The 13,191-nt window shown below is 34.2% G+C and overlaps 1 non-coding gene across 1 annotated transcript; it reads left to right on the top strand.

Moving 5' to 3' along the window:
• Positions 1-541: 541 nt before the first annotated feature.
• LOC123325625 lies at positions 542-671 on the top strand. Its single transcript, XR_006540556.1, has one exon. It is a non-coding gene; the product is annotated as a small nucleolar RNA SNORA63 (small nucleolar RNA).
• The last annotated feature ends 12,520 nt before the right edge of the window (positions 672-13,191 follow it).

Here is a 13,191-nt window from a genome sequence, read left to right as displayed (position 1 = left end):
ATCTTCTGCTCTGTAATTTTCTACTTTTCTCTGTAGCAGATTGTGAAGATCAAAAATTAGCCCAAGGATACACAAAATACTGTTGGAAAATCAGAGTCTGTTGTCAAACTTTTTATTTATTTATTTTTTTAAATTGGATTTCCTTGGTTTATAAACCAAGAAAAGGACCATTGCTGTCCCTTCTTGCCCTTCAGACTACTTTCCAATGCACCCAATTCATCCTAGGCATCTACAACACTGTGTATTTCTCTCTCACCACTCTCTTGATATTTCAGATTTTATTCTTTGTATGCTTCTTTCCAGCTAGGTTGTCCTCTCCCTAAATTCAGAGACAGTAGCCACCATGGTTTATAAATCCCCATTTGCTAACACCATTTTGGACACATAATAAGTATTCAGGAAATGTTTGCTAAATGAATGACTTGATGAACCATAATTGATGAAATATGAAAATTAAATATTAAATGAAATATATATTGATCAGCAGAATAATTGGCATATATATAATAATTGGTTCAGTAATGTTAATTTGCTACTAATAATGCAGGATCTAGTTACAATGTAGCTAAAAGTGCTGCCTTGTCTTTGCCCCCTGCTCAAAATAAAGCTGTTACCTTTCTAGCCCTGTCCGCCATGGTGCTTAGCAGCCAGGGATGCATGGTCTCAGACATGTTTACCAAGTAAAACACTGACTTGAGGGGCGCCTGGGTGGCTCAGTCATTAAGCGTCTGCCTTCGGCTCAGGTCATGATCCCAGGGTCCTGGGATTGAGCCCTCCATCGGGCTCCCTGCTCAGCGGGGAGTCTACTTCTCCCTCTCCCACTCCCCCTGCTTGTGTTCCCTCTCTCGCTGTGTCTCTCTCTGTCAAATAAATAAATAAAATCTTTAAAAAATAATTTGCTACTAATAATCTATTTGTGTACAATCAAAACTTTTTGGCTTGTGCACCTGTGGCCTCAATAAAAAGGCTTCCTTTCACATGTATAAACAAATCCCTTCACTTATAACTTGGATTTGCACAAACTCATTTGTTACAGATTATTCTCCCCTCTCTAATTTCAAAGCTTCCCTCACCGAATATTTCCCTTCAAAAAATAAATATACTCGTTTGTTCAAAATTAAACACACACACATGGAAACACATTCCTTTAACTTCATTACTACTTCATTTCTCATCATTAGCACGTAATGGCATGGGCTACTATTTCATATCCACTAACCCTTTTATTTATTCTTCAACCCATTGCCTGTGTCTTACCCAATATCACTACAATGTATCATTTTTGCCTAGAAAAAAATTATATGGCTAAACACAAAAATGATCGTGATAATGACAACAATAAACATGACATGCTACTGAGCACTTCTCATGTACCAAGCATTATTTGAAGTGTTTGTTTAAGTTACATGTTTTAATTTAATACTCCCAGTAACTGTATGAGATTAGAACTATGATTGGTTCCCTTGCAAGAATGAATACAATGAAACACAGAGAGCTTAAACAGATCACACAGTATTAGTGGGGGAGTTAGGACTTAAATTCAACTGGTAGATTCCAAAGCCCATGCTTTTAACCACTAGAGTATAGTGACTGTCACCAAAGGGTAGAAATGACCTATTGACTTCTTTCCGGGTCTAACATTTTGATTGAATATTTCCCCCTCCAAAAAAAATATTCTATTTCCTAAATTTTGGTCAATTTTTATTCTCTCCTGATCTTTTCTCCCTTTGGTTATTATTTTTAAACCTTTTCTTACAGGCCATTAAATGTTGGTGTTTCTCAAAATTATATATTAGGCTCTCTTTTATTCTTATTCCACACTCTTTTTTTTCCTAGCAAATCTCATTCCTTCCAGTGGCCTCAATTACCATCTCCATTTGGATGACTTGATAATCTATAGCTTCTATTCATTTCTATTTACAGAACTAAAGACATGGACCTAATAACCTTGGAACATTTCTACTTTCATTTTTCATGGTCTTCAAATTCTAAACGTCCAAAGCTAAGTAATAAACACAAAATTAGAATGACCATAATTAAAATGCTTAAGATTATAGAGAACTAGTTGGATAATTTCAGAAAAGAATTGGAATGTATACAAAAATCAAATGAAAATTATAGAGATACAAAATGGAGAGCTAGCTTCATGATTGCTACTGGGTCATGGAAGAGATTGAACATCTAACCATGGTACTATCAAGTGATCAGTCATCCTGATATATCCATCATTAACCGCATGTCATCTGACTTAAAGCCAAAAGATGGGCATGCACAGGAAGAATTTATTATCAAGTGGAAATAATATGTAAGAGACTAAGCTCAGGCACGTGTGAGAGGCATAAGCAAATTAAGAAAGTAGATTGTATTTCGTTGTCCCTGATTCCTGCTACAGTGCATCCACTCCATCCAGCACTATCTATGCCTTCATGGTCTTTACAATTAGCTAACTGAAGAATTAAAAATTGACCCTGGTTAAAAGATGAGTCATCCACAATTGCATGACTGCAGGATTAAAATACTACTCAGGGGTGATTCTGAAGCAAAGTTATAAAGGAAAATCTTCCCAATGGGTGGAATTCTGAGTGGTACAATTTGTTTTCCACTTTCACTGGCCACTTTGTTCAGAAATACAAATGTGCTCTGACTCACAGGCAGTTGCTACAGTTTGGCTGAATGTACAGGGCCTTGGAAGGAATAGGTTGGAAACTTGGATGTCTGGGGAAGAGGTATGAGGACAGATTTTTCAGAATTGGCACAGAATTTGAAGATATTTATGTCTCAGATGAGTAGTCATCAAAGGACATACACTGCAGGCAAGGTTCTCAACAACCAAATGGATACAACAGCTTTTGGTTGTTAGCCAGCTTCTTTCTCAGGCCACCGTAGAACTTGATCAATGGGGTTGTAACAAAGTATTTACAGTGTCAGGAATAGAGAGGCTCAGGAATAGGTTCAAAGGTAAGTTCTTTCTCTTACCAAGTTTGACTGTGCTCCTCCCAACGCTGAGTGCCTAATATACCAATAGAGAGCTCAATGCCAAACATTCCCCAGAGATACGAGTCCGATTCTTTTTTTTTTTAATAAAGATATTATTTATTTGCTAGAGAGAGAAAGAGAGAATGAGAGAGAGAGAGAAAGAGAGAGCACAGCAGGGGGTGGGGAGCGGCAGGCAGAGGGAAAAGCAGATGGAGGGAGAAGCAGGCTCCCCACTGAGCAAGGAGCCCGATGTGGGACTCGATCTCAGGACACTGGGATCATGACCTGAGCCGAAGGCACACGCTTAACCAAATGAGCCACTCAGGTTTCCCAACCAGCTAGATGCTTGAAGGCAGTTTTATTAATTGGCCTTCCTCAAAAAGGGAACAGGGATATTTCCTCACTGGGATGTGCAGTCATTCTGGGTAGAGATTGCCTTACCTCCCAGTAATGCTTCTGCTAGCACTACCATCTGTGGACTCATGCAATGCCTTATCCACCATCATTATATGCCACATAATATTGCTTCTTATTAAGGAATTCATTTCATAAAAAAGGAAGTGATGCAATTGCTCATGCTCATAAAATCCACTTGTCTCACATCACTGAGAAATAATTGTCTAAAAATGAAATGGCTTTCTAAAGATTCAGTTATAGTGCCAGTTGGAAGACATGACCAATTGTTGCCATCTCCCTTGTTGCCAGAACACACTGGTCTGAGAATAAAGGAGTGGGAGGGACTTTTCCTACTATTGTATTTACATTGGTGGAATTTTTGCTTCTTGTCTCAACAACCTCAAGCTCTGCTAGTGTGGAATTCTTTTTTCCTAATGGAGGAATGCTACCCCCCAGCTACACAACACTGGTTTCACTCAATTAGGAGATGAAACGTTCACCTCACCATTTTGTGCTCTTTATGACACTGACCCAACACATAGAAAAAGGGGTTACTGGAAGTGATCTTTACACTATAATGCATGTCAAGGATACAGTTTTCAGTTACAAGACAAGTAAGATCTGAGGATCTGATGTAAAACAGTGTAACTGTAGTTAATAATACTATATTGTATACTTGAAATTTGTTAGGAATAGATCTTAAGCATTCTTACCAAAGGGGAGGAAAAAAAGCAAGAATTTACTATGTGAAGTGAGGGATATATTAATTAAATTGATGATGTTAATTATTACACAATGTATATGTATATCAAATCATTATGTTATCCACTTAAATATGTAGAATTTTATTTATCAATTATTCCTCAATGAAACTGGGGAAAAAAGAGGTTATTCTTTGAGTTTGGCCAATTGGTCATAATTATGAAATAGATTTTCAGTTTTACAATAGGGGCAAAGAGAAATATACATGGGGCCCAAGGGAGTAATTGTGGGTAACTCTTAGTACTTTTATGTCTAATAGTAAGGATATAGTAAGCAAAAAGGGTAGAATCTTAAGAACTCATTTTTTTCAGGATGACTGCATCACCAATCTACTAAAATTTTTACCAGATGAGATTTTTTTTTTTTCTAAGAGTAAGGGAATATGGAAAGGTTAAGAAGTCATATAAGTGCTAACAATGGCCATGACCACTTACTGAAATATGGACTGTAGTTATAGTTTCTCTTTGCTTGGTATATGTATAATTATTAGTGCATATTAATTCTATTTTTTTCATTTTCCTCTTTTTTATATACAATATGTTGGTGGTTAATTTTAAAATTTAATCTTCAGGTAATAGAATATTTTATGCAACTGTGACTGAATTTGATTAATGGCTAATATAGCCAGTGACTGTTATTGGGACTGTGGGTCTCATTTTGGTGAGAGGAGAGGACTTCACACTTGCATTCAGGATACCACTTTATTAGGTAGAATCATAAAATTGTTTATTTGCTGTGTGGAAATTCACTTTATTATCATGCTGTTTTTCAACAGGACAGCCAACATATAGGGCTTAGGAAGGCTCGTGGGGCTCATTTCAGCTCTCCACATGGAGAAGTTGTGGCCTACATGTAGGATGTTTTTCCATCACCCAGCACTTTGCTCTTGCAGAACAGCTATGGTCATGTCCTCCAGAAAATTTTCCCACTGCCGTGTGGAATTACTTATAGACCTCTAGTAAGTTTCTTTACCACCGGTAATCCGTATGTTCTTATGGTAGCCATACCCTTGCTGAAAATATCTGAATCTCTGCATTGTCAGAGGACCTTGCCCAAGTTCTTAGTTCCTTTCTGTTCACTCTCCCTCGGTTCTAAAGGTAGTAGATGTTTTCTGCTTTTGCCACTTCAGAACCACTTACTATTTTTCTTTAACTCATCTAGGACTTAACAAATATTTATATTAAATTCTTCCTGCTTCAATTACTAATATACCTTTTATTTCCTAACTACATCCCAACTCATACAAATATGAAAGGATTTTCTCAGGCAAAAATAAGTGGTTGCATCATGATGGATGCAAAGAGACCAAGAAATGCATGAGAAGCATTGGGAAGGGTGAATATAAATACATACTGATTGAATTGTAAAGTTTTATGAAGTTTCTAATAAATAAGGAAGAAAATACATGGTAATAATAGCACAAATGGTAGAAGGAGGATTAATACATTTAAGTGATTTTTCAATGCTCACATTTTCCAGGAAATTTTATAAGATGCCTATTGTATCACAGAAGATAAACCCTAAAACAATAGTATAACTATGTATAAATAAAACACTATTAAGAAAAAGTACTGAATGATAATAATGGTAATATTAATAATGATAAAACCAACAAAACTTGTTAGAGAAGAAACTGATTAAGTAAAGAAAAATAAGCAAACATATCAGACAGAAATAAAAATTTGAGAGGTTAGGTACAAACTCAGATAGAATAATTATTATATTGAAGTTAAATTGATTTTGAAACTTCAATTAAAATACGTATCATCATACTAAAGTAAAATCAAAGCCCAACTTTGTCCTAATTTCTTCAAAAAGCAAGATACGTAATTACACAGAAAGTTAAAAAAAAAGGACAAGAAATACTTCCCATAATAAAGCTGAAAATTTCAGTCAATAAATGGGATGTTTCAAAATTATAAAAGATTCAATTCTTCAGACTTAAAATGTATAGATGTATAGACTTATTTATATGCTGTTAAAATATATAAAGTAAAATGAATAAGACTATGAAAAACCAGGCAAACCCACTCTCCTAATGGTAGAATTTAAAACATCACTCTCAGTATCTAATGACAAAAAAAAAAGAGAGAAAATGAAGAAAAAAAAATCTACAAGAATATTTCCTGTATTTTACTGATATCCCTTACAAATTTCAAAAAGTTCTTCCATCCTTAGGTGATTTTCCTTTTTTAATCATAATATAATATTAAGTTTTAGCAAGTAAATTTTCTGTATATTTTGAGATGATTATATTATTTTTCTTCTTTCTTAAAAAATTTGAATTTTAAATTTGGTTATTGATTTTTTGTTAATGTCAAGCCAACCTAGAATTTCTTACATGAACCCAACTTGATTATTACTATAATGTATTATTTTTTAATGCTTTGATGAATTACTTTGTTAATTTGTTTATGCTATTGCATTTATATTCATAAAAGTGATTGGCCAATATTTTTTCTTTACTGCCTTTGTCTAATATTAATATCAATATTCTGCTTGTCTCAGAACATTTGTTGAAAGTTTTCTTTTTCTTCTATTCCCTGGAGGATTTTGTGTGAAATTAAAATTGATTCCCTCAGTGTTTGAATGATGGCCCCTAAAAGTTTTCTGGGACCAATTATTTATTTATTTAAAGAAATTAATAACTGATTGATTTTAAATTATTTTGAATGATATGTTTTTGTAGTTCTTCTTGATTAAATTTTGGTAAATTGTATGTTTCCTGGGAATTTAATTATTAGTTCTTCCTACTATTAAAATTGATTGCATTTTAAGAAAGATACTCTGTTGGTTTTGACTGGATATTCATATAAACTTTTTAAAGAGATGAATGATAGAGCTAATCCTTATCTGTAAGTTTTGAATTTATAGTGTTTCTTCCCAAATACCAAACCATTTTTCTGCATACACAAAAAAATAATTGCTACATTGTATTTCAACATCCTATTATATTAGTTCTCTGAAGCTCTTAAAATTCATACACCCTTCTACTCTTAGTAATGTTTTTGTCCTTGTTCTTTTATTTATTCACTGTTCTAGAAGTTTTTTTAAAACAAGAAAAGTTTCATTTAGTGAATAAAAATATTCTATCAGTTAAATACAAAGTTTTAAGAAAATATTTGAAAAATATTTTTAGAAGAAATTTATTCTAAAGGAATTAGCATTTCTGGAAAATCATGAAAAATAGCTCATTTCCAATTATAAACAAGTACCTTGTATTAAGTTTATCAGATACAAAGTGAAGAGAAAAACTGACTATTAAGGGAAAATCTAATCAGCCATCCTAGATCATTTAGACCACCAAATTCATTCTAATTGGATTTAGTTAAATTAGCAGGATAATGATCAGTTTGAATATATTTTTACATTTCATTATATTATTGTCATTCAATTTTATTACTGTGTATGATTACAATTTCACTATCCAGTAAACAATGAAATCCAAGATTTTTTTAATATCTTAAGCAGTATCAAAATCTTATTTCTTTTTAAGATTATAAAACTTTTTTTCAAATTTTTCTGTTTTAATATCATATATGGTAAACATTAAAAAATATCACCCATATGAACAAAAAGTTTTCTGGGGTTCTTGATCATATTTTTTCCTTATGTTGTGCCTTTTGATCCTGTGATTTATTTATCTTATAATTAAAACTCTGTCTCTCCCTCTCTACTTCACCCATTTTGCCAAACTACCCTACTTTCTCCCTTCTGGCAACCATCAGATTGTTCTCTGTATTTATAGGTCTGATTCTGCTTTTTGTTTTGTTCATTTTTTAGATTTCACTTATGAGTGTAATTGTATGGTATTTTTCTTAATCTGACATAGCTCACTTAGCATAATATCCTCCAGGTCCGTCCATGTTGTCTAAAATGGCACAATCTTATCCTTTTTTTTTATGGTTGTGTAATATTCATGTGTGTGTGTGTGTGTGTGTGTGTGTGACATCTTCCTTATCCACTCATTTATTGATGGTTCCTTCCATATCTCGACTATTGTAAATCATGCTGCAATAGCATAAGGGTGCATAGAGTTTTGACTATATTGTTTTATTAAAGAATGAAGATAATTTTTGCCTTTGTTAATCATTACTATTATGTGTTTTTCACTTTTTACTATTACTATTCCTCTTGACTTTAATGTCCTACTTTCAATTATTCCAAATTCTTAATATTGTTGCTTAGCTCAGTAATTGTGAGCTTTTTGAATTCTATACATTTTTACCTAGTATTGTTATTTTGTTGAATTCTCAATATTTTCCAATTTTTACTATTGTTTCTTCTTTGGCTCATGAGTTTATTTTTATTACATAATATTTTTAAATCACTCAAGTCTTAAATGTACAATTTGATAGATATTTACCAATTTAAATGACCATTGAACTACCACTCAAATCAATATATAAACCATTTACAGTCCCCCACAAGGTTCCCTAAGTTGATCTCAGTTGATATTCCCAGTTGATCTCAGCTCCAAACCTCTTCCCACTCCAGTATATAATCTTTTGGATCTGACGTTTTTTGTTGCTTATCATTTCATCTGTGAGATTCATCTAAGTTACTATATGTCTTACAGCTGTGCAATAACTCATTGTATGGAGGTGCCATAATTTATCAATACTATTGCTGATGAATATTTGAACTATTTCTAGATTTTTGATTCCTTTTTTTTAAGATTTATTTATTTGAGAGAATGAGGGCAGGGCGAGAGGGAGAGAAACTTAAGCAGACTCCCTGCTGAGCACAGAGCCCGCCACAGGGCTCCATCCCACCACCCTGAGATCATGACCTGAGCCAAAATTAAGTGTCAGACAGCTGACTATGCCATCCAGGTGCCCCTAGATTTTTTATTCTTAAGCATAAAACTTCTATGAACATCCTTGTATATTTCTCTGGTCAACAAGTACTCTTTTCTCTAGGGAATATAACTCTAAATTGGAATAGAATTATGAAATTTTTAGAACATAGCAGTATGTGTGATATATACATATATATAGTGCTCAAATAATATATTCTATATGTTGCAAAATTACTTGACATTGTTGATTCTACCTTTATGAACTATTACGTTACCAGTTTTCATAAATGTTCTCTGGGTGCTCTTTGATTTTGTGTATTCTCTAATTTGTGAATGCCATTAGCTCAGTCTTGTTAATTATGCTGTTAAAGTTACTGTATTATGTATAATTATTTTCATCCATTTCAAAATACATATTTATAGGCTACGGATTTTTTTTAAGATTTTATTTATTTATTTATTTGATAGAGAGAGACACAGCGAGAGAGGGAACACAGCAGGGGGAGTGGGAGAGGGAGAAGCAGGCTTCCCACTGAGCAGGGGCCCTGATGTGGGGCTCCATCCCAGGACCCTGGGATCATGACCTGAGCCGAAAGCAGATGCTTAACGACTAAGCCACCCAGGTGTCCCATATAGGATATGTATTTTAAAGCACCCACAGGGCGCCTGGGTGACTCTTGGTTTCGGCTCAGGTCATGATCACAAGGCTGTGATATTGAGCCCCACATCAGGCTGTGCACTTAGTGGGGAGTCTGCTTGAGATTCTCTCTTTCCCTCTCCCTCTGCTTTCCCCCATTCTCTCTCTAAAAAATAAGTAAATCTTTGGGGCACCTGGATGGCTCAGTACGTTAAAAGGCTGAGACCTGAGATCATGATCTGAGACAAAATCAAGAGTCAGGCCCTTAACTGACTGAACCATCCAGGAACCACTGATCTTCTTGATTTTTAAGAGATTATTTCATTTTAATTTACTTAGATTACTGATATGTTTATATTTGTATCTATTTTATTTTATTTTTTAATTTCATTTTATTATGTTAATCGCCATACATTACATCACTAGTTTTTGATGTAGTGTTCCATGATTCATTGTTTGCCTATAACACCCAGTGCTCCATGCAGTACGTGCCCTCTTTAATACCCATCACCAGGCTAACCGATCCCCCCACCCCCTCCCCTCTAGAACCCTCAGTTTGTTTCTCAGAGTCTCTCATGGTTCATCTCCCCCTCCGATCAATTTTAGCAGCCATTTCCAATCTTTTTTACCTTGGCGAAAACTTTGAAAAAGTTTCCATGTCTTGGGGAACCTCTGCATAAAAATTATTTCTACAGTGCATAGTATATTAAGCATGAATAATAAATTGTGGGTATAATAATCCAATAGTAGTTACCAATTCTTTTTTAATAGAGAGTAATACTTTTCTGTGGATTTTTTTAAAATATTTTATTTATTTATTTGACAGAGAGAGACACAGCGAGAGAGGGAACACAAGCAGGGGGAGTGGGAGAGGGAGAAGCAGGCTTCCCGTGGAGCAGGGAGCCCGATGCGGGGCTCAATCCCAGGACCCTGGGATCATGACCTGAGCTGAGGGCAGACGCTTAAGGACTGAGCCACCCAGGCGCCCCTGTGGATTTGTTTTTATTATCATGCATTTCTTGTACTGGTTTTCCAACCTACTACTAAAGTAAACTAATAATGTAGACAGCTGACACTACAGTTTTTCTTCCTTTTTTAAAAAAATGCAACTCCTAACTGGGACACCTGGTTGGCTCAGTCAGTTAAGCATCCGACTCTTGATTTCAGCTCAGGTCATGATCTCAGGGTTGTAAGATTGAGCCCTCTGTCAGGCTCTGCCTTGTGTGTGGAGCCTGCTTGAAATTCTCTCTCTACCTCTTCCTCTACCCATCTACCCTCTCCTTCCCATGCCCATCCAAAAAAAAAAAAAATTAACTCCCTACTTATTTTTTTAACTAATCCAAGCTGGCCTAACAGATTTGTCATAAATTTCTACTATTTAGAATTTTATTAATGTGTATGTACTCTACGATATACAAAAGAGATCTCCTTTTTTCCTTTCCCTTCTTAAAACTAAAAATAATTTTTTGATCAAACTTTCTTGAAAAACAAGGAAGCAAGTATTGAGCTTAGTGTACTTTTCTTGACTTTAAGTTCTTTTTTCCTTTTTCAATTTTGTATAACTCATAAAACAAATATTTAAATAATTATTCTAATTTGATATTATTTGATTGTATTACAACATGAAATGGGTTGATATGGTTGAATGGTAAAACTACTAAAACCATAAACCAAAGCCAATTGATTAGAATTATAGCCTAAGATATAACATGAGTTTGAAAAAGCAATTTTCTAAGTGATATGATCAGACCCAGTGTATGAGTTATAAAGCTATTATGCACATATGTTAGTTACATGATCTTTCACATAATTCTATATACACATAAAAGTTATTTTGAAATCAAATATAAAAAATGAAATTTGTGAAGTATGAAATGTGAGCTTGTTTTTTTGTTGCACATTCAATGCTGGTTCAAACTTGCAATAAGCATACATGATTTTCATTTTTAACTGAAATGGGATAATTTCTGTTCTTAAGCTCAATGACTATTAAATACACAGAAGTCTGCATTTAGATTTAAGAAATTAAAAACTGCATCAAAATGATCAGTGCTTTCTTCTGACTGGAGGGTATTCTTCACAGAAACACAGAACTTGTCTAGAGGCAGATTAATAACTCAAATTTCAAATATATTATCAGCCTGCAGCTCACAAAATATGTCCTCTTCTTTTAAGGTCAAGTTTTCAGGCTCAACAGAAGTGACAGGGAAAGGTCTATCATTATGTTATATATTTGAGTAAAGAGGGAGGAAAAATGCTGTTCAATGTTCTGAAGTTCTCCAGTTGTTCTTCAATAAGCTTTGGGCCTTGCTTATATCCTTCCTCACTCCAAACCCAAGCAGCAGAAATATTTCAAGATTTCCTTTTGTAACATGATTTTTTAAAAATACAAATGTTTTCTCTAATTTCAAGTACAAAGAACTTGTCATCTGAAATTTAAAAAAAAAAAAAATCTCCAGGACTTAAACTAGATCATGTGATGAAAAATGTCTGCCAATTAGATTGTTTTTTGCAGCCTTTTTTCATCTTTAAAGCACTCAGCCAAGTCCGGACCATTTTCGGACTTTTTTTCTTGAAATTGCTCCTATAATTTCCTTTTCAGCTTATACATCCTGTTGGGAACTCTTTCTCCATTATACCAGGAGACTCCTTTGTGTAGCAGAAGTGTGTGTTTATGCCTGTTGCCTAGGATTTTATGCAGTTTTATAAAATATTCTTGGAGAGTTAGTCTCTTGGTTTCATAAAAGTGACCATTACATGTGGCATCATTCTAAGCTTATCATTTCATTTCCATGAGGTTTGGTGTTTTTTTTAACATCGGAAAATTTCGGGAACAGAGCATTATTTTATGACAATGCTTGGACTCTGGTTTTACGACAGATGTGAAATCAAGGAGCCAGTAATTGACGGAGCACCTTAATACATATGACAGTGCAATTCCTCCAAGACAGAATTTCTATTCAAGATATGAAGATGGAACATTAAATATATATATAATCCTTTGTTTCAGGGCACTCTGCACAGGAAAAGTTATTGTGAATTTCATCATCGTTTATAAATACTACAAATGCCACAAAATGGCATTTATTGGTGAAATCTTTTGACTCATCCACCTGGATAGTGACGCTCTTGTTTTTTCAGTTTATTACACAAAACCTTTTCAACTTCCTGGGACATGTGATCAATACACTGATGGTCATTCTCCTTGAGAGTGACACCTTTTCAAATTTTCATTCAGCATATTGTCTTAGCAATTTCCTCACTACAATTTTACATGCTGGCATTATTAGGTTTTTACCAACTGTGTGACTTATCCTTTTCTGGACAATATTCTCTGGTGTTATATAACCTGGTTTCTTTTGACAGAATACACTTTTTAAGAAAGACTTAATTTTTAGATTCTAAAAGCCATATAAAATAATCAGTACCATTAATTTCTCAAATGATTTATAAATAAGTGGCTTTAATTTTTCTGGAAACATTGTTGCACTTCAAGTTGTCACAGATTACACAAAGAAATATGCCAAGCTGCATATCAGCCCATGTCATCCACTGTTATAAAGCTTTCATTGTAAGGACAGGTTTTGTGTGTCTCTTTCCACACTGGCGCATGATTTAG

Source organism: Neomonachus schauinslandi, chromosome 8, assembly GCF_002201575.2.
Source record: "Neomonachus schauinslandi chromosome 8, ASM220157v2, whole genome shotgun sequence".
NCBI classification, from domain to species: Eukaryota; Metazoa; Chordata; class Mammalia; order Carnivora; family Phocidae; genus Neomonachus; species Neomonachus schauinslandi.
This window is presented reverse-complemented; position numbering and strand designations above follow the sequence as displayed.